The sequence below is a fragment of the Rhinoderma darwinii genome (genome assembly GCF_050947455.1).
Source record: "Rhinoderma darwinii isolate aRhiDar2 chromosome 4 unlocalized genomic scaffold, aRhiDar2.hap1 SUPER_4_unloc_1, whole genome shotgun sequence".
Lineage (NCBI taxonomy): Eukaryota > Metazoa > Chordata > Amphibia > Anura > Rhinodermatidae > Rhinoderma > Rhinoderma darwinii.
In genome coordinates this window covers 746,272-770,573 of record NW_027461753.1, presented here as the reverse complement: position 1 = coordinate 770,573, position 24,302 = coordinate 746,272, and the positions used below count along the sequence as shown (strand labels likewise).

Sequence of the window (24,302 nt, the reverse complement as noted above, 5' to 3'; positions counted from 1 at the left end):
TAGAGATCCCAGCTATGACCAGTGTATAATATACAGAGGAGAGATCCCAGCCGTGACCAGTGTATAATATACAGTGGAGAGATCGCGGCTATGACCAGTGTATAATATACAGAGGAGAGATCCCAGCCATGACCAGTGTATAATATACAGAGGAGAGATCCCAGCTGTGACAAGTGTATAATATGAAGAGGATAGATCCCAGCCATGACCAGTGTATAATATACAGAGGAGAGATCCCGGCCATGACCAGTGTATAATATACAGAGGAGACATCCTGGCTATGACCAGTGTATAATATACAAAGGAGAGATCCCAGCCGTGAACAGTGTATAATATACAGAGGAGAGATCCCAGCTGGGACCAGAGTATAATATAAAGAGGAGAGATCCCACCCATGACCAGTGTATAATATTCAGAGGAGAGATCTCAGCCATGACCAGTGTATAATATACAGAGGAGAGATCCCAGCCGTGACCAGTGTATAATATACAGAGGAGAGATCCCAGCTATGACCAGTGTATAATATACAGAGGAGAGATCCCAGCTGGGACCAGAGTATAATATAAAGAGGAGAGATCCCACCCATGACCAGTGTATAATATTCAGAGGAGAGATCTCAGCCATGACCAGTGTATAATATACAGAGGACACATCCCAGCCATGACCAGTGTATAATATACAGAGGAGAGATCCCAGCTCTGACCAGTGTATAATATACAGAGGAGAGATCCCAGCCATGACCAGTGTATAATATACAGAGGAGAGATCCCGGCCATGACCAGTGTATAATATACAGAGGAGAGATCCCGGCCATGACCAGTGTATAATATACAGAGGAGAGATCCTAGCTATGACCAGTGTATAAAAAACAGATGGGAGATCCCGGCCAAGACCAGTGTATAATATACAGAGGAGAGATCCCGACCATGACCAGTGTATAATATACAGAGGAGAGATCCCGGCCATAAACAGTGTATAATATACAGAGAAGAGATCCAGGCCATGACCAGTGTATAATATACAGAGGAGAGATCCCGGCTATGACCAGTGTGTAATATACAGAGAGAGATCCCGGCCATGACCAGTGTATAATATACAGAGGAGAGATCCCAGCCATGAACAGTGTATATGTAAAGGATCTGCCAGGCACTACGTTTGTGTATACTCCCAGGATTAATCAGTCGACACCTGAGGCCAGACCTTTTAGACTGACACCGGCTCCCACCAATCAGGGTGGCAGGCTCAGGAGTGGGAGAGCCTATCGCGGCCTGGTCAGTCGGAGTTAGCTCCGCCCCCTGTCCATTTATACCTGCCGTTTTCTCTTCCTCATTGCTTGTTATTCTTCTTGGATTCCTGGCCCCACTGCTGCCTTGCTCCAGCCTGCTTCTGTCGTGCTTCTGCCTTGCTTCAGTTCCGCTTATCCTGCTTCGCTCTGCCCCTGGCTTGCTTCCTGCTTTGTGCTCTGCGTTTGTATACTCCACTACATCCTGATCCTGACTTGCTCGTTCACCACTCCATTTCCTCACGGTGTTCCGTGGGCTACTACCCCTTCCCTTGCTTGTTCCCTGTTTGTATTCCCTTGCACTTAGACAGCGTAGGGACAGCCGCCAAGTTGTACCCCGTCGCCTAGGGCGGGTCGTTGCAAGTAGGCAGGGACAGGGCGGTGGGTAGATTAGGGCTCACTTGTTCCCTTCACCTCCTTCCTGCCATAACAGTATAATATACAGAGGAGAGATCCCAGCCATGACCAGTGTATAATATACAGAGGAGAGATCACGGCCATGACCAGTATAAAACATACAGAGGAGAGATCCCGGCTATGACCAGTGTATAATATACCGAGTAGAGATCCCGGCAATGACCAGTATATAATATACAGAGGAGAGATCCCGGCCGTGACCAGTATATAATATACAGAGAAGAGATCCCAGCCATGACAAGTGTATAATATACAGAGAAGAGATCCCGGCCATGACCAGTATATAATATACAGAGGAGAGATCCCGGCTATGACCAGTGTATAATATATAGAGGAGAGATCCCGGCCGTGACCAGTATATAATATACAGAGAAGAGATCCCAGCCATGACAAGTGTATAATATACAGAGGAGAGACACCGGCCGTGACCAGTGTATAATATACAGAGAAGAGATCCCAGTCAAAACCAGTGTATAATATACAGAGGAGAGATCCCGGCCGTGACCAGTGTATAATCTACAGAGAAGAGATCCCGGCTATGACCAGTGTATAATATACAGAGGAGTGTATAATCTACAGAGGAGAGACCCTGGCTATGACCTGTGTATAATATACAGATGAGAGATCCCAGCCATTACCAGTGTATCATATACAAAGGAGAGATACTAGCCGTGACCAGTGTATAATATACAGAGGAGAGATCCCAGCCATGACCAGTGTATAATATACAGAGGAGAAATCCAGGCCGTGACCAGTGTATAATAAACAGAGGAGAGATCCCAATCATGACCAGTGTATATTAAACAGAGGAGAGATCCCAGCCTTGACTAGTGTATAATATATAGAGGAGAGATCCCAGCCAGGACCAGTGTATAATATACAGAGGAGAGATCCCAGCCATGACCAGTGTATAATATACAGAGGAGAGATCCCAGCTGTGACAAGTGTATAATATGAAGAGGATAGATCCCAGCCATGACCAGTGTATAATATACAGAGGAGAGATCCTGGCCATGACCAGTCTATAATATACAGAGGAGAGATCCTGGCTATGACCAGTGTATAATATATAGAGGAGAGATCCCGGCCGTGACCAGTGTATAATATACAAAGGAGAGATCCCAGCCGTGACCAGTGTATAATATACAGAGGAGAGACCCCAGTCGTGACCAGTGTATAATATACAGAGGAGAGATCCCGGCCATGACCAGTGTATAATATACAGAGGAGAGATCCCGGCTATGACCAGTGTATAATATACAGAGGAGAGATCCCGGCTATGACCAGTGTATAATATACAGTGGAGAGATCCCAGCCATGACCAGTGTATAATATACAGAGGAGAGATCCCGGCCGTGACCAGTGTATAATATACAGAGAAGAGATCCCAGCCATGACCAGTGTATAATATACAGAGGAGAGATCCCAGCCGTGACCAGTGAATAATATACAGAGGAGAGATCCCAGCCGTGACCAGTGTATAATATACAGTGGAGAGATCCCAGCCATGACCAGTGTATAATATACAGATTAGAGATCCCAGCCAAGACCAGTATATAATATACAGAGGAGAGATCCCGGCCATAACCAGTGTATAATATACAGAGGAGAGATCCTGGCCATGACCAGTATATAATATACAGAGGAGAGATCCCGGCCATGACCAGTGTATAATATACAGTGGAGATATCCCAGCAGTGACTAGTGTATAATATACAGAGAAGAGATCCCGGCTATGACCAGTGTACAATATACAGAGGAGAGTTCCCAGCCAAGAACAGTGTATAATATACAGAGGAGAGAACCTGGCAATCGCAAGTGTATAATATACAGAGGAGAGATCCCGGCTATGACCAGTGTATAATATACAGAGGAGAAATCCCGGCCATGACCAGTGTATAATATACAGAGGAGAGATCCCGGCCATGACCAGTGTATAATATACAGAGGAGACATCCCAGCCATGACCAGTGTATAATATACAGAGGAGAGATCCCGGCCGTGACCAGTGTATAATATACAGAGGAGAGATCCCAGCTATGACCAGTGTATAATATACAGAGGAGAGATCCCGGCCATGACTAGTGTATAATATACAGAGGAGAGATCCCAGCCATGACCAGTGTATAATATACGGAGGAGAGATCCCAGCCATGACCAGTGTATAATATACAGAGGAGAGATCTCTGCCATGACCAGTGTATAATATACAGAGGAGAGATCCCAGCCATGACCATTGTATTATATACAGAGGAGAGATCCCAGCCGTGACCAGTGTATAATATATAGAGGAGAGATCCCAGCCATTACCAGTGTATAATATACAGAGGAGAGATCCCGGCCGTGACCAGTGTATAATATATAGAGGAGCGATCCCAGCCATTACCAGTGTATAATATACAGAGGAGAGATCCCAGCAATGACCAGTATATAATATACAGATGTGAGATCCTGGCCATGACCAGTGTATAATATACAGAGGAGAGATCCCGGCCATGACCAGTGTATAATATACAGAGGAGAGATCCCGGCCATGACCAGTGTATAATATACAGAGGAGAGATCCCAGCCATTACCAGTATATAATATACAGAGAAGAGATCCCAGCCGTGACTAGTGTATAATATACAGAGCAGAGATCCCGGCCATGACCAGTGTATAATATACAGAGAAGAGATCCCGGCCATGACCAGTGTATAATATACAGAGGAGAGATCCCAGCCATGACCAGTATATAATATACAGAGAAGAGATCCCAGCCGTGACTAGTGTATAATATACAGAGAAGAGATCCCAGCCATGACCAGTGTATAATATATAGAGGAGAGATCCCGGCCATGACCAGTGTATAATATAGAGAGGAGAGATCCCAGCCGTGACCAGTGTATAATATACAGAGGAGAGATCTCAGTCGTGACCAGTGTATAATATACAGAGGAGAGATCCCGGCTATGACCAGTGTATAATATGCAGAGGAGAGATCCCCGCCGTGACCCGTGTATAATATACAGAGGAGAGATCCCAGCAATGACCAATGTATAATATACAGAGAAGAGATCCCGGCTATGACCAGTGTATAATATACAGAGAAGAGATCCCAGCCGTGACATGTGTATAATATACAGAGGAGAGATCTCAGCCATGACCAGTGTATAATATACAGTGGAGAGATCCCGGCCATGACCAGTTTATAATATAGAGAGGAGAGATCCAAGCCGTGACCAGTGTATAATATACAGAGGAGAGATCTCAGTCGTGACCAGTGTATAATATACAGAGGAGAGATCCCGGCTATGACCAGTGTATAATATACAGAGGAGAGATCCCCGCCGTGACCAGTGTATAATATACAGAAGAGAGATCCCAGCATTGACCAATGTATAATATACAGAGAACAGATCCCGGCTATGACCAGTGTATAATATACAGAGGAGAGATCCCGGCCATGACCAGTGTATAATATATAGAGGAGAGATCCCGGCCGTGACCAGTATATAATATACAGAAAAGAGATCCCAGCCATGACAAGTGTATAATATACAGAGGAGAGACACCGGCCGTGCCAGTGTATAATATACAGAGGAGTGTATAATCTAAAGAGGAGAGTTCCCGGCCATGACCAGTGTATAATATACAGATGAGAGATCCCAGCCATGACCAGTGTATAATATACAGAGGAGAGATCCCGGCCGTGACCACTGTATAATATACAGAGGAGAGATCCCGGCCATGACCAGTGTATAATATACAGAGGAGAGATCCCAATCATTACAAGTGTATATTATACAGAGGAGAGATCCCAGTCATGACCAGTGTATAATATACAGAGGAGAGATCCCAGCCATAACCAGTGTATAATATAAAGAGGAGAGATCCCAGCCGTGACTAGTGTATAATATACAGAGGAGAGATCCCAGCCATGACCTGTGTATAATATACAGAGGAGAGATCCCAGCCATGACCAGTGTATAATATACAGAGAAGAGATCCCGGCCGTGACCACTGTATATTATACAGAGGAGAGATCCCGGCCATGACCAGTGTATAATATACAGAGGAGAGATCCCGGCCATGACTAGTGTATAATATGCAGAGGAGAGATCCCAGCTATGACCAGTGTATAAAAAACAGAGGAGAGATCCCGACCATGACCAGTGTATAATATACAGAGGAGAGATCCCGGCCATAAACAGTGTATAATATACAGAGTAGAGATCCCGGCCATGACCAGCATGTAATATACAGAGGAGAGATCCCGGCCATGACCAGTATGTAATATACAGAGGAGAGATCCCGGCCGTGACCAGTGTATAATATACAGAGGAGAGATCCCAGCCATGACCAGTGTATGAAATACAGAGGAGAGATCCCGGCCATGACCAGTATATAATATACAGAGGAGAGATCCCGGCTATGACCAGTGTATAATATACAGAGGAGAGATCCCGGCAATGACCAGTGTATAATATACAGAGGAGAGATCCAAGCCATGACCAATGTATAATATACAGAAAAGAGATCCCGGCCATGATCAGTATATTATATACAGAGGAGTGATCCCGGCTATGACCAGTGTATAATATACAGAGGAGAGATCCCGGCCGTGACATGTGTATAATATACAGAGGAGAGATCCCAGCTATAGACAGTGTATAATATACAGAGGAGAGATCCCGGCCGTGACAAGTATATAATATACAGAGAAGAGATCACAGCCATGACCAGTGTATAATATAGAGAGGAGAGATCCCAGCCAGGACAAGCGTATAATATACAGAAGAGAAACACCGGCCGTGACCAGTGAATAATATACAGAGGAGAGATCCCAGCCATGACCAGTGTATAATATACAGAGGAGAGATCCCAGCCATGACCAGTGTATAATATACAGAGGAGAGATAGCAGCCATGACCAGTATATAATATACAGAGAAGAGATCCCGGCCATGACCAGTGTATAAAATACAGAGGAGAGATCCCGGCCATAACCAGTGTATAATATACAGATGAGAGATCCCAGCCATGGCCAGTGTATAATATACAGAGGAGAGATCCCAGCCGTGACCACTGTATAATATACAGAGAAGAGATCAAAGCCGTGACTAGTGTATAATATACAGAGGAGAGATCCCGACCATGACCAGTGTATAATATACAGAGGAGAGATCCCGACCATAAACAGTGTATAATATACAGAGAAGAGATCCCGGCCATGACCAGTATGTAATATACAGAGGAGAGATCCCGGCTATGACCAGTGTGTAATATACAGAGGAGAGATCCCGGCTATGACCAGTGTGTAATATACAGAGGAGAGATCCCGGCCGTGACCAGTGTATAATATACAGAGGAGAGATCCCAGCCATGACCAGTGTATAAAATACAGAGGAGATATCCTGGCCATGAACAGTATATAATATACAGAGGAGAGATCCCGGCTATGACCAGTGTATAATATACAGAGGAGAGATCCCGGCAATGACCAGTGTATAATATACAGAGGAGAGATCCCAGCCATGACCAATGTATAATATACAGAGAAGAGATCCCAGCCAAAACCAGTTTATAATATACAGAGGAGAGATCCCAGCCGTGACCAGTGTATAATATAGAGAGGAGAGATATCGGTCATGACCAGTGTATAATATACAGAGAAGAGATCCCGGCTATGACCAGTTTATAATATACAGATGAGAGATCCCAGCCATGACCAGTGTATAATCTACAGAGGAGAGACCCTGGCTATGACCAGTGTATAATATACAGAGGAGAAACCCCGGCCATGACGAGTGTATAATATACAGAGGAGAGATCCAGGCCGTGACCAGTGTATAATATACAGAGGAGAGATCCCAATCATGACCAGTGTATATTATAAAGAGGAGAGATCCCAGCCGTTAATAGTGTATAATATACAGAGAAGAGATCCCGGCCATGACCAGTGTATAATATACAGAGGAGAGATCCCAATCATGACCAGTGTATATTATACAGAGGAGAGATCCCAATCATGACCAGTGTATAATATACAGAGGAGAGATCCCAGCTGTGACCCATGTATAATATACAGAGGAGAGATCCCAGCCATGACCAGTGTATAATATGAAGAGGAGAGATCCCAGCCATGACCAGTGTATAATATACAGAGGAGAGATCCCGGCCATGACAGTATATAATATACAGAGGAGAGATCCCGGCTATGACCAGTGTATAATATATAGAGGAGAGATCCCGGCCGTGACCAGTGTATAATATACAAAGGAGAGATCCCAGCTTTGACCAGTGTTTAATATACAGAGGAGAGACCCCAGCCATGACCAGTGTATAATATACAGAGGAGAGATCCCAGCCGTGACCAGTGTATAATATATAGAGGAGCGATCCCAGCCATTACCAGTGTATAATATACAGAGGAGAGATCCTAGCCGTGACCAGTGTATAATATATAGAGGAGAGATCCCGGCCGTGACCAGTATATAATATACAGAGAAGTGATCCCAGCCATGACCAGTGTATAATATAGAGAGGAGAGATCCCGGCCATGACCAGTGTATAATATACAGAGAAGAGATCCCAGCCAAAACCAGTTTATAATATACAGAGGAGAGATCCCAGCCATGACAAGTTTATAATATACAGAGGAGAGACCACGGCCGTGACCAGTGTATAATATACAGAGGAGAGATCCCGGCCATGACCAGTGTATAATATACAGAGAAGAGATCCCAGCCAAAACCAGTTTATAATATACAGAGGAGAGATCCCGGCCATGACCAGTGTATAATATACAGAGGAGAGATCCCGGCAATGACCAGTGTATAATATACAGAGGAGAGATCCCAGCCATGACCAGTGTATAATATACAGAGGAGAGATCCCAGCCATGACCAGTGTATAATATACAGAGGAGAGATTCCAGCCATGACCAGTGTATAATATACAGAGGAGAGATCCCGGCCATGACCAGTGTTTAATATACAGAGGAGAGATCCCAGACGTGACCAGTGTATAATATACAGAGGAGAGATCCCAGCTATAACCAGTGTATAATATACAGAGGAGAGATACCGGCTATGACCAGTGTATAATATACAGAGGAGAGATCCCAGCCTTGACCAGTGTATAATATGCAGATTAGAGATCCCAGCCATGACCAGTGTGTAATATACAGAGGAGAGATCCTGGCCGTGACCAGTGTATAATATACAGAGGAGACATCCCGGCCGTGACCAGTGTATAATATACAGAGGAGAGATCCCTGCCATGACCAGTGTATAATATACATAGGAGAGATCTCGGCCATGACTAGTGTATAATATACAGAGGAGAGATCCCAGCCATGACCAGTGTATAATATATAGAGGAGAGATCCCACCAATGACTAGTGTATAATATACAGAGGAGACATCCCGGCCATGAACAGTGTATAATATACAGAGGAGAGATCCCAGCCGTGACCAGTGTATAATATACAGAGGAGAGATTCCGGCCCTGACCAGTGTATAATATACAGAGGAGAGATCCCGGCCATGACCAGTGTATAATATACAGAGGAGAGATCCCAGCAATGACCAGTGTAAAATATACAGAGAAGAGATCCCAGCCATGACCAGTGTATAACATATAGAGGAGCGATCCCAGCCATTACCAGTGTATAATATATAGAGGAGAGATCCCGGCCTTGACCAGTGTATAATATACAGAGGAGAGATCCCGGCCGTGAACAGTGTATAATATACAGAGAGAGAGATCCCTGCCATGACCAGTGTATTATATACAGAGGAGAGATTCCGGCCCTGACCAGTGGATAATATACAGAGGAGAGATCCCAGCAATGACCATTGTATAATATACAGAGTAGAGATCCCAGCCGTGACCAGTGTATAATATACAGAGGAGAGATCCCGGCCATGAACAGAGTATAATATACAGTGGAGAGATCCCGGCTATGACCAGTGTATAATATACAGAGGAGAGATCCCGGCCGTGACCAGTGTATAATATACAGAGGAGAGATCCCAGCCATGACCAGTGTATAATATACAGAGGAGAGATCCCAGCCATGACCAGTATATAATATCCAGAGGAGATATCCCGGCCATGACCATTGTATAATATACAGAGGAGAGATCCCGGCAATGACCAGTGTATAATATACAGAGGAGAGATCCCGGCCGTGACCAGTGTATAATATACAGAGGAGAGATCCCGGCAATAACCAGTGTATAATATACAGAGGAGAGATCCCAGCCATGACCAGTGTATAATATACAGAGGAGAGATCCCGGCAATGACCAGTGTATAATATACAGAGGAGAGATCCCAGCCATGACCAGTGTATAATATACAGAGGAGAGATTCCAGCCATGACCAGTGTATAATATACAGAGGAGAGATCCCGGCCATGACCAGTGCTTAATATACAGAGGAGAGATCCCAGACGTGACCAGTGTATAATATACAGAGGAGAGATCCCAGCTATAACCAGTGTATAATATACAGAGGAGAGATACCGGCTATGACCAGTGTATAATATACAGAGGAGAGATCCCAGCCTTGACCAGTGTATAATATGCAGAGGAGAGATCCCAGCCATGACCAGTGTATAATATACAGAGGAGAGATCCCGGCCATGACAGTATATAATATACAGAGGAGAGATCCCGGCTATGACCAGTGTATAATATATAGAGGAGAGATCCCGGCCGTGACCAGTGTATAATATACAAAGGAGAGATCCCAGCTTTGACCAGTGTTTAATATACAGAGGAGAGACCCCAGCCATGACCAGTGTATAATATACAGAGGAGAGATCCCAGCCGTGACCAGTGTATAATATATAGAGGAGCGATCCCAGCCATTACCAGTGTATAATATACAGAGGAGAGATCCTAGCCGTGACCAGTGTATAATATATAGAGGAGAGATCCCGGCCGTGACCAGTATATAATATACAGAGAAGTGATCCCAGCCATGACCAGTGTATAATATAGAGAGGAGAGATCCCAGCCATGACAAGTTTATAATATACAGAGGAGAGACCACGGCCGTGACCAGTGTATAATATACAGAGGAGAGATCCCGGCCATGACCAGTGTATAATATACAGAGAAGAGATCCCAGCCAAAACCAGTTTATAATATACAGAGGAGAGATCCCGGCCATGACCAGTGTATAATATACAGAGGAGAGATCCCGGCAATGACCAGTGTATAATATACAGAGGAGAGATCCCAGCCATGACCAGTGTATAATATACAGAGGAGAGATTCCAGCCATGACCAGTGTATAATATACAGAGGAGAGATCCCGGCCATGACCAGTGTTTAATATACAGAGGAGAGATCCCAGACGTGACCAGTGTATAATATACAGAGGAGAGATCCCAGCTATAACCAGTGTATAATATACAGAGGAGAGATACCGGCTATGACCAGTGTATAATATACAGAGGAGAGATCCCAGCCTTGACCAGTGTATAATATGCAGATTAGAGATCCCAGCCATGACCAGTGTGTAATATACAGAGGAGAGATCCTGGCCGTGACCAGTGTATAATATACAGAGGAGACATCCCGGCCGTGACCAGTGTATAATATACAGAGGAGAGATCCCTGCCATGACCAGTGTATTATATACATAGGAGAGATCTCGGCCATGACTAGTGTATAATATACAGAGGAGAGATCCCAGCCATGACCAGTGTATAATATATAGAGGAGAGATCCCACCAATGACTAGTGTATAATATACAGAGGAGACATCCCGGCCATGAACAGTGTATAATATACAGAGGAGAGATCCCAGCCGTGACCAGTGTATAATATACAGAGGAGAGATTCCGGCCCTGACCAGTGTATAATATACAGAAGAGAGATCCCGGCCATGACCAGTGTATAATATACAGAGGAGAGATCCCAGCAATGACCAGTGTAAAATATACAGAGAAGAGATCCCAGCCATGACCAGTGTATAACATATAGAGGAGCGATCCCAGCCATTACCAGTGTATAATATATAGAGGAGAGATCCCGGCCTTGACCAGTGTATAATATACAGAGGACAGATCCCGGCCGTGAACAGTGTATAATATACAGAGAGAGAGATCCCTGCCATGACCAGTGTATTATATACAGAGGAGAGATTCCGGCCCTGACCAGTGGATAATATACAGAGGAGAGATCCCAGCAATGACCATTGTATAATATACAGAGTAGAGATCCCAGCCGTGACCAGTGTATAATATACAGAGGAGAGATCCCGGCCATGAACAGAGTATAATATACAGTGGAGAGATCCCGGCTATGACCAGTGTATAATATACAGAGGAGAGATCCCGGCCGTGACCAGTGTATAATATACAGAGGAGAGATCCCAGCCATGACCAGTGTATAATATACAGAGGAGAGATCCCAGCCATGACCAGTATATAATATCCAGAGGTGATATCCCGGCCATGACCATTGTATAATATACAGAGGAGAGATCCCGGCAATGACCAGTGTATAATATACAGAGGAGAGATCCCGGCCGTGACTAGTGTATAATATACAGAGGAGAGATCCCGGCAATAACCAGTGTATAATATACAGAGGAGAGATCCCAGCCATGACCAGTGTATAATATACAGAGGAGAGATCCCGGCAATGACCAGTGTATAATATACAGAGGAGAGATCCCAGCCATGACCAGTGTATAATATACAGAGGAGAGATTCCAGCCATGACCAGTGTATAATATACAGAGGAGAGATCCCGGCCATGACCAGTGCTTAATATACAGAGGAGAGATCCCAGACGTGACCAGTGTATAATATACAGAGGAGAGATCCCAGCTATAACCAGTGTATAATATACAGAGGAGAGATACCGGCTATGACCAGTGTATAATATACAGAGGAGAGATCCCAGCCTTGACCAGTGTATAATATGCAGAGGAGAGATCCCAGCCATGACCAGTGTGTAATATACAGAGGAGAGATCCTGGCCGTGACCAGTGTATAATATACAGAGGAGAGATCCCGGCCGTGACCAGTGTATAATATACAGGGGAGAGATCCCGGCCATGACCAGTATATAATATACAGAGAAGAGATCCTGGCCATGAACAGAGTATAATATACAGAGGAGAGATCCCAGCCATGAACAGAGTATAATATACAGAGGAGACATCCCGGCCGTGACCAGTGTATAATATACATAGGAGAGATCTCGGCCATGACTAGTGTATAATATACAGAGGAGAGATCCCAGCCATGACCAGTGTATAATATATAGAGGAGAGATCCCACCAATGACTAGTGTATAATATACAGAGGAGAGATCCCGGCCATGAACAGTGCATAATATACAGAGGAGAGTTCCCAGCCGTGACCAGTGTATAATATATAGAGGAGCGATACTAGCCATTACCAGTGTATAATATACAGAGGAGGGATCCCAGCCATGACCAGTGTATAATATACAGAGGAGAGATCCCGGCCGTGAACAGTGTATAATATACAGAGAGAGAGATCCCTGCCATGACCAGTGTATTATATACAGAGGAGAGATTCCGGCCCTGACCAGTGGATAATATACAGAGGAGAGATCCCAGCAATGACCATTGTATAATATACAGAGTAGAGATCCCAGCCGTGACCAGTGTATAATATACAGAGGAGAGATCCCGGCCATGAACAGAGTATAATATACAGTGGAGAGATCCCGGCTATGACCAGTGTATAATATACAGAGGAGAGATCCCGGCCGTGACCAGTGTATAATATACAGAGGAGAGATCCCAGCCATGACCAGTGTATAATATACAGAGGAGAGATCCCAGCCATGACCAGTATATAATATCCAGAGGAGATATCCCGGCCATGACCATTGTATAATATACAGAGGAGAGATCCCGGCAATGACCAGTGTATAATATACAGAGGAGAGATCCCGGCCGTGACTAGTGTATAATATACAGAGGAGAGATCCCGGCAATAACCAGTGTATAATATACAGAGGAGAGATCCCAGCCATGACCAGTGTATAATATACAGAGGAGAGATCCCGGCAATGACCAGTGTATAATATACAGAGGAGAGATCCCAGCCATGACCAGTGTATAATATACAGAGGAGAGATTCCAGCCATGACCAGTGTATAATATACAGAGGAGAGATCCCGGCCATGACCAGTGCTTAATATACAGAGGAGAGATCCCAGACGTGACCAGTGTATAATATACAGAGGAGAGATCCCAGCTATAACCAGTGTATAATATACAGAGGAGAGATACCGGCTATGACCAGTGTATAATATACAGAGGAGAGATCCCAGCCTTGACCAGTGTATAATATGCAGAGGAGAGATCCCAGCCATGACCAGTGTGTAATATACAGAGGAGAGATCCTGGCCGTGACCAGTGTATAATATACAGAGGAGAGATCCCGGCCGTGACCAGTGTATAATATACAGGGGAGAGATCCCGGCCATGACCAGTATATAATATACAGAGAAGAGATCCTGGCCATGAACAGAGTATAATATACAGAGGAGAGATCCCAGCCATGAACAGAGTATAATATACAGAGGAGACATCCCGGCCGTGACCAGTGTATAATATACATAGGAGAGATCTCGGCCATGACTAGTGTATAATATACAGAGGAGAGATCCCAGCCATGACCAGTGTATAATATATAGAGGAGAGATCCCACCAATGACTAGTGTATAATATACAGAGGAGAGATCCCGGCCATGAACAGTGCATAATATACAGAGGAGAGTTCCCAGCCGTGACCAGTGTATAATATATAGAGGAGCGATACTAGCCATTACCAGTGTATAATATACAGAGGAGGGATCCCAGCCATGACCAGTGTATAATATACAGAGGAGAGATCCCAGCCATGACCATCATATAATATACAGAGGAGAGATCCCAGCCGTGACCAGTGTATAATTTACAGAGGAGAGATTCCGGCCCTGACCAGTGTATAATATACAGAGGAGAGATCCCGGCCATGACCAGTGTATAATATACAGAGGAGAGATCCCAGCAATGACCAGTGTATAATATACAGAGAAGAGATCCCAGCCATGACCAGTGTATAACATATAGAGGAGCGATCCCAGCCATTACCAGTGTATAATATATAGAGGAGAGATCCCGGCCGTGACCAGTGTATAATATACAGAGGAGAGATCCCGGCCGTGAACAGTGTATAATATACAGAGAGAGAGATCCCGGCCATGACCAGTGTATTATATACAGAGGAGAGATTCCGGCCCTGACCAGTGTATAATATACAGAGGAGAGATCCCAGCAATGACCATTGTATAATATACAGAGTAGAGATCCCAGCCGTGACCAGTGTATAATATACAGAGGAGAGATCCCGGCCATGAACAGAGTATAATATACAGTGGAGAGATCCCGGCTATGACCAGTGTATAATATACAGAGGAGAGATCCCGGCCGTGACCAGTGTATAATATACAGAGGAGAGATCCCAGCAATGACCAGTGTATAATATACAGAGGAGAGATCCCAGCCATGACCAGTATATAATATACAGAGGAGAGATCCCAGCCATGACTAGTGTATAATATACAGAGGAGAGATCCCGGCCGTGACCAGTGTATAATATACAGAGGAGAGATCCCGGCAATAACCAGTGTATAATATACAGAGGAAAGATCCCAGCCATGACCAGTGTATAATATACAGAGGAAAGATCCCAGCCATGACCAGTGTATAATATACAGAGGAGAGATCCCAGCTATGACCAGTGTATAATAAACAGAGGAGAGATGCCGGCTATGACCAGTGTATAATATACAGAGGAGAGATCCCAGCTGTGACCAGTGTATAATATACAGAGGAGAGATCCCAGCCATGACCAGTGTATAATATACAGAGGAGACATCCCGGCCGTGACCAGTGTATAATATACAGAGGAGAGATCCCGGCCATGACCAGTGTATAATATACAGAGGAAAGATCCCAGCCATGACCAGTGTATAATATACAGAGGAGAGATCCCACCAATGACTAGTGTATAATATACAGAGGAGAGATCCCGTCCATGACCAGTGTATAATATACAGAGGAGAGATCCCAGCCATGACCAGTGTATAATACACAGAGGAGAGATGATGGCCGTGACAAGTGAATAATATACAGAGGAGAGATCCTGGCCATGACCAGTGTATATTATACAGAGGAGAGATCCCGGCCGTGACCAGTGTATAATATACAGAGGAGAGATCTCGGCCATGACCAGTGTATAATATACAGAGGAGAGATCCCAGCCGTGACCAGTGAATAATATACAGAGGAGAGATCCCAGCCGTGACCAGTTTATAATATACATAGGAGAGATCCCAGCCATGACCAGTGTATAATATACAGAGGAGAGATCCCAGCCATGACCAGTATATAATATACAGAGGAGAGATCCCGGCCATGACCAATGTATAATATACAGAGGAGAGATCCCAGCCGTGACTAGTGTATAATATACAGAGAAGAGATCCTGGCCATGAACAGTGTATAATATACAGAGGAGAGATCCCGGCCGTGACTAGTGTATAATACACAGAGGAGAGATGATGGCCGTGACCAGTGAATAATATACAGAGGAGAGATCCTGGCCATGACCAGTGTATATTATACAGAGGAGAGATCCCGGCCGTGACCAGTGTATAATATACAGAGGAGAGATCTCGGCCATGACCAGTGTATAATATACAGAGGAGAGATCCCGGCCGTGACCAGTGTATAATATAAAGAGAAGAGATCCCAGCCATGACCAGTGTATAATATACAGAGGAGAGATCCCAGCCGTGACCAGTGAATAATATACAGAGGAGAGATCCCAGCCGTGACCAGTTTATAATATACATAGGAGAGATCCCAGCCATGACCAGTGTATAATATACAGAGGAGAGATCCCAGCCATGACCAGTATATAATATACAGAGGAGAGATCCCGGCCATGATCAGTGTATAATATACAGAGGAGAGATCCCGGCCATGATCAGTGTATAATATACAGAGGAGAGATCCCGGCCATGACCAGTGTATAATATACAGAGGAGAGATCCCAGCCATGACCAGTATATAATATACAGAGGAGAGATCCCGGCCATGACCAGTATATAATATACAGAGGAGAGATCCCAGCCATGACCAGTGTATAATATACAGAGGAGAGATCCCAGCCATGACCAGTATATAATATACAGAGGAGAGATCCTGGCCATGACCAGTGTATAATATACAGAGGAGAGATCCCGGCCATGACCAGTGTATAATATACAGAGGAGAGATCGAAGCAATGACCAGTGTATAATATACAGAGGAGAGATCCTAGCCATGACTAGTGTATAATATACAGAGAAGAGATCCCAGCCATGACCAGTGTATAATATATAGAGGAGCGATCCCAGCCATTACCAGTGTATAATATATAGAGGAGCGATCCCAGCCATGACCGGTGTATAATATACAGAGGAGAGATCTCGGCCGTGACCAGTGTATAATATGCAGAGAGAGATCCCGGCTATGACCAGTGTATTATATACACAGGAAAGATTCCGGCCCTGACCAGTGTATAATATACAGAGGAGAGATTCCGGCCCTGACCAGTGTATAATATACAGAGGAGAGATCCCAGCAATGACCATTGTATAATATACAGAGGAGAGATCCCGGCCATGACCAGTGTATAATATACAGAGGAGAGATCCCAGCCGTGACTAGTGTATAATATACAGAGAAGAGATCCTGGCCATGACCAGTGTATAATATACAGAGTAGAGATCCCAGCCAAGACCAGTGTATATTATACAGAGGAGAGATCCCTGCCATGACCAGTGTATAATATACAGAGGAGAGATCCCGGCCATATCCAGTGTATAATATACAGAGGAGAGATCCCGGCCATATCCAGTGTATAATATACAGAGGAGAGATCCCAGCCATGACCAATGTATAATATACAGAGGAGAGATCTCAGCCGTGACATGTGTATAATATACAAAGGAGAGATCCCAGCTATAGACAGTGTATAATATACAGAGGAGAGAAACCAGCCGTGACCAGTGTATAATATATTGAGAGTACAGATCCCGGCCGTGACCAGTATATAATATACAGAGAAGAGATCCCAGCCATGAACAGTGCATAATATACAGAGGAGAGTTCCCAGCCGTGACCAGTGTATAATATATAGAGGAGCGATACTAGCCATTACCAGTGTATAATATACAGAGGAGGGATCCCAGCCATGACCAGTGTATAATATACAGAGGAGAGATCCCAGCCATGACCATCATATAATATACAGAGGAGAGATCCCAGCCGTGACCAGTGTATAATTTACAGAGGAGAGATTCCGGCCCTGACCAGTGTATAATATACAGAGGAGAGATCCCGGCCATGACCAGTGTATAATATACAGAGGAGAGATCCCAGCAATGACCAGTGTATAATATACAGAGAAGAGATCCCAGCCATGACCAGTGTATAATATACAGAGGAGAGATCCCAGCCGTGACCAGTGAATAATATACAGAGGAGAGATCCCAGCCGTGACCAGTTTATAATATACATAGGAGAGATCCCAGCCATGACCAGTGTATAATATACAGAGGAGAGATCCCAGCCATGACCAGTATATAATATACAGAGGAGAGATCCCGGCCATGATCAGTGTATAATATACAGAGGAGAGATCCCGGCCATGATCAGTGTATAATATACAGAGGAGAGATCCCGGCCATGACCAGTGTATAATATACAGAGGAGAGATCCCAGCCATGACCAGTATATAATATACAGAGGAGAGATCCCGGCCATGACCAGTATATAATATACAGAGGAGAGATCCCAGCCATGACCAGTGTATAATATACAGAGGAGAGATCCCAGCCATGACCAGTATATAATATACAGAGGAGAGATCCTGGCCATGACCAGTGTATAATATACAGAGGAGAGATCCCGGCCATGACCAGTGTATAATATACAGAGGAGAGATCGAAGCAATGACCAGTGTATAATATACAGAGGAGAGATCCTAGCCATGACTAGTGTATAATATACAGAGAAGAGATCCCAGCCATGACCAGTGTATAATATATAGAGGAGCGATCCCAGCCATTACCAGTGTATAATATATAGAGGAGCGATCCCAGCCATGACCGGTGTATAATATACAGAGGAGAGATCTCGGCCGTGACCAGTGTATAATATGCAGAGAGAGATCCCGGCTATGACCAGTGTATTATATACACAGGAAAGATTCCGGCCCTGACCAGTGTATAATATACAGAGGAGAGATTCCGGCCCTGACCAGTGTATAATATACAGAGGAGAGATCCCAGCAATGACCATTGTATAATATACAGAGGAGAGATCCCGGCCATGACCAGTGTATAATATACAGAGGAGAGATCCCAGCCGTGACTAGTGTATAATATACAGAGAAGAGATCCTGGCCATGACCAGTGTATAATATACAGAGTAGAGATCCCAGCCAAGACCAGTGTATATTATACAGAGGAGAGATCCCTGCCATGACCAGTGTATAATATACAGAGGAGAGATCCCGGCCATATCCAGTGTATAATATACAGAGGAGAGATCCCGGCCATATCCAGTGTATAATATACAGAGGAGAGATCCCAGCCATGACCAATGTATAATATACAGAGGAGAGATCTCAGCCGTGACATGTGTATAATATACAAAGGAGAGATCCCAGCTATAGACAGTGTATAATATACAGAGGAGAGAAACCAGCCGTGACCAGTGTATAATATACAGAGGAGAGATCCCGGCCATATCCAGTGTATAATATACAGAGGAGAGATCCCGGCCATATCCAGTGTATAATATACAGAGGAGAGATCCCAGCCGTGACCAATGTATAATATACAGAGGAGAGATCTCAGCCGTGACATGTGTATAATATACAAAGGAGAGATCCCAGCTATAGACAGTGTATAATATACAGAGGAGAGAAACCAGCCGTGACCAGTGTATAATATATTGAGAGTACAGATCCCGGCCGTGACCAGTATATAATATACAGAGAAGAGATCCCAGCCATGACCAGTGTATAATATACAGAGTTGAGACACCGGACATGACCAGTGTATAGTATACAGAGGAGAGATCCCAGCCAACACCAGTGTATAATATACAGAGGAGAGATCCCAGCCGTGTCTAATGTATAATATACAGAGGAGACATCCCGGCCGTGACCAGTGTATAATATACAGAGGAGAGATCCCGGCCATGACCAGTGTATAATATACAGAGGATAGACACCGGCCGTGACCAGTGTATAATATACAGAGGGAAGATCCCAGCCGTGACCAGTATGTAATATACAGAGGAGAGATCCCAGCCATGACCAGTGTATAATATACAGAGGAGAGATCCCGGCTATGACCAGTGTATAATATACAGAGGAGAGATCCCAGCCATGACCAGTGTATAATATACAGAGGAGAGATCCCGGCCATGACCAGTGTATAATATACAGAGGAGAGATCCCGGCTATGACCAGTGTATAATATACAGAGGAGAGATCCCAGCCATGACCAGTGTATAATATACAGAGGAGAGATCCCGGCCATGACCAGTGTATAATATACAGAAGAGAGATCCCGGCCGTGACTAGTGTATAATATACTGAGGAGAGATCCCAGCCATGACCAGTGTATAATATACAGAGGAGAGATCCCAGCCATGACCAGTGTATAATATACAGAGGAGAGATCCCGGCTATGACCAGTGTATAATATACAGAGGAGTGTATAATCTAAAGAGGAGAGATCCCGGCCATGACCAGTGTATAATATACAGAGGAGAGATTCCGGCTATGACCAGTGTATAATATACAGAGGAGAGATCCCAGCCATGACCAGTGTATAATATACAGAGGAGAGATCCCGGCCATGACCAGTGTATAATATACAGAGGAGAGATCCCAGCCATGACCAGTGTATAATATACAGAGGAGAGATCCCAGCCATGACCAGTGTATAATATACAGAGGAGAGATCCCAGCCGTGACCAGTGTATAATATACAGAGGAGAGATCCCAGCTATAGACAGTGTATAATATACAGAGGAGAGATCCCGGCTATGACCAGTGTATAATATACAGAGGAGAGATCCCGGCCATGACCAGTGTATAATATACAGAGGAGAGATCCCAGCAATGACCATTGTATAATATACAGAGGAGAGATCCCCGCCATGACCAGTGTATAATATACAGAGGAGAGATCCCAGCCGTGACTAGTGTATAATATACAGAGAAGAGATCCTGGCCATGACCAGTGTATAATATACAGAGTAGAGATCCCAGCCAAGACCAGTGTATATTATACAGAGGAGAGATCCCTGCCATGACCAGTGTATAATATACAGAGGAGAGATCCCGGCCATATCCAGTGTATAATATACAGAGGAGAGATCCCGGCCATATCCAGTGTATAATATACAGAGGAGAGATCCCAGCCATGACCAATGTATAATATACAGAGGAGAGATCTCAGCCGTGACATGTGTATAATATACAAAGGAGAGATCCCAGCTATAGACAGTGTATAATATACAGAGGAGAGAAACCAGCCGTGACCAGTGTATAATATATTGAGAGTACAGATCCCGGCCGTGACCAGTATATAATATACAGAGAAGAGATCCCAGCCATGACCAGTGTATAATATAGAGAGGATAGATCCCAGCCATGACCAGTGTATAATATACAGAGTTGAGACACCGGACATGACCAGTGTATAGTATACAGAGGAGAGATCCCAGCCAACACCAGTGTATAATATACAGAGGAGAGATCCCAGCCGTGTCTAATGTATAATATACAGAGGAGACATCCCGGCCGTGACCAGTGTATAATATACAGAGGAGAGATCCCGGCCATGACCAGTGTATAATATACAGAGGATAGACACCGGCCGTGACCAGTGTATAATATACAGAGGGAAGATCCCAGCCGTGACCAGTATGTAATATACAGAGGAGAGATCCCAGCCATGACCAGTGTATAATATACAGAGGAGAGATCCCGGCTATGACCAGTGTATAATATACAGAGGAGAGATCCCAGCCATGACCAGTGTATAATATACAGAGGAGAGATCCCGGCCATGACCAATGTATAATATACAGAGGAGAGATCCCGGCTATGACCAGTGTATAATATACAGAGGAGAGATCCCGGCCATGACCAGTATATAATATACAGAGGAGAGATCCCAGCCATGACCAGTGTATAATATACAGAGGAGAGATCCCGGCCATGACCAGTGTATAATATACAGAAGAGAGATCCCGGCCGTGACTAGTGTATAATATACTGAGGAGAGATCCCAGCCATGACCAGTGTATAATATACAGAGGAGAGATCCCAGCCATGACCAGTGTATAATATACAGAGGAGAGATCCCGGCTATGACCAGTGTATAATATACAGAGGAGTGTATAATCTAAAGAGGAGAGATCCCGGCCATGACCAGTGTATAATATACAGAGGAGAGATGCCGGCTATGACCAGTGTATAATATACAGAGGAGAGATCCCAGCCATGACCAGTGTATAATATACAGAGGAGAGATCCCGGCCATGACCAGTGTATAATATACAGAGGAGAGATCCCAGCCATGACCAGTGTATAATATACAGAGGAGAGATCCCAGCAATGACCAGTGTATAATATACAGAGGGAAGATCCCAGCCATGACCAGTGTATAATATACAGTGGAGAGATCCCAGCCGTGACCAGTGTATAATATACAGAGGAGAGATCCCGGCCATGACCAGTGTATAATATACAGAGGAGAGATCCCAGCCATGACCAGTGTATAATATACAGAGGAGAGATCCCGGCCATGACCAGGGTATAATATACAGAGGAGAGATCCCGGCCATGACCAGTGTATAATATACAGAGGAGAGATCCCGGCCATGACCAGTGTATAATATACAGAGGAGAGATCCCAGCCATGACCAGTGTATAATATACAGAGGAGAGATCCCGGCCATGACCAGGGTATAATATACAGGGGAGAGATCCCAGCCATGACCAGTGTATATTATACAGAGGAGAGATCCCGGCCATGACCAGTGTATAATATTCTTCATGTATCTCAGGCCTCGGTGGTCACATTGGCCTCGGGGGTCGTTGTGTTGGGTCACAGCTGGATCTTCTTCACCTTCCTCTTTACAATCTGGGTCTCATGTCTCTCGGTGTCTGTTCTTGTACTGGGGGGCCGCACAGATGCAGTGTTTTTAGTGCAGCCTCTTCTTTCTCCCGGGGGTCTTTCATTATCATTGCTGCTGGACCACACACTGATCTACTATTACGCAGCCCCCCCCCCACATCCTGCACCCCTTGTTCTTACCTTGTGATATGAAGGTCACAGCAGCCCCCAGATGAAGCATGTGAGGTACCAGTCGGAGGATGGAGGGGGCTGCAGAGCTTGTCACCCAGCCTGGATGCTGCAGCCTCCTCCGGTGTACAGATGCAGTGTGATGCGGTGTATTGTGTGATGTCACTACCTGTGGTGGGCTGAGCTCTGCATAACAATCACAGCTTAACCCCTCTCCTTCCTCTCAGCACCATCTCCTCATGTCAGTGAAGAAGATGGAGAAATGCAGGCGAGGAAGGAAGACACACTCCATTACCGATGACAGATAACCATCTAGACTGACCCCCAGAGCTGACAATCTACGCCACATCCCTAGTGATTCAGAGATCAGGACAGAAGCCATATAACTGTCCACACTGATCCCCAGAGCTGACAAGCTACACCACGTTTCTAGTGTCAGCATTCACAGAACAGGACAGAAGCCATATAACCGTCCACACTGATCCCCAGAGCTGACAATCTACGCCACATCCCTAGTGATTCAGAGATCAGGACAGAAGCCATATAACCGTCCACACTGATCCCCAGAGCTGACAATCTACACCACGTCTCCCTTATCGGCATTCAGATTCTGAGCCACAAGACGGAGGGACGTGCAGCGTGCAATGTGCTTTGAAAATATGTCTTAAGTTGCGCACTCCGTGGGGATAGACCTTCACAGAAAAAAAACCATTTTATGAATCGTCCCTCATTATTTCCTGAGATTGGTTTATTCTGTTTTGTTTCAGCAGTAATCAGCAGATAACATTCTCTAGTCAATGGGGGCTTCAGACGTCTGTATAGATGAGCCCACATCCAGTCCCGGCCCCTATGCTCTTCATGTCCATTTCTGATTCTAGGGGCCACGGTTTACCTGCTCCCCATCATCTCTCTTGTGCTATTATTTCCAGCTACTTCCTGACTCTGGCTGATGTGTGTATCTAAGAATCCCTTTCCCCAGAATCCAGAGTGCCCCTATAACATAGCCGTCCACAGTGACAGCCACTGATGTCCTCATAACAGTGACCGGCACAGATCATTCACTAGGTGACACATGCAACCTTTTGTAACACTACGGATAACACACAATAATACTCTGCCAGGGAAGAAGATGACACATTCCAGCGAAGAAGAAAACGATCCAGGAGAGAAGAAGAAGAAGAAGATGACGAC

At 44.9% G+C, this 24,302-nt stretch overlaps 1 protein-coding gene across 1 annotated transcript in view; it reads right to left on the bottom strand.

Moving 5' to 3' along the window:
- FNDC4 (fibronectin type III domain containing 4) overlaps positions 1–23,405 on the bottom strand; it is a 72,743-nt gene extending 49,338 nt beyond the window's left edge. Inside the window, exon 1 of the mRNA XM_075847420.1 lies at positions 23,124–23,405. The gene's annotated coding sequence lies outside the window, so the exon portion shown is untranslated. The remainder of the gene's footprint in view (positions 1–23,123) is intronic.
- Positions 23,406–24,302: the final 897 nt, after the last annotated feature.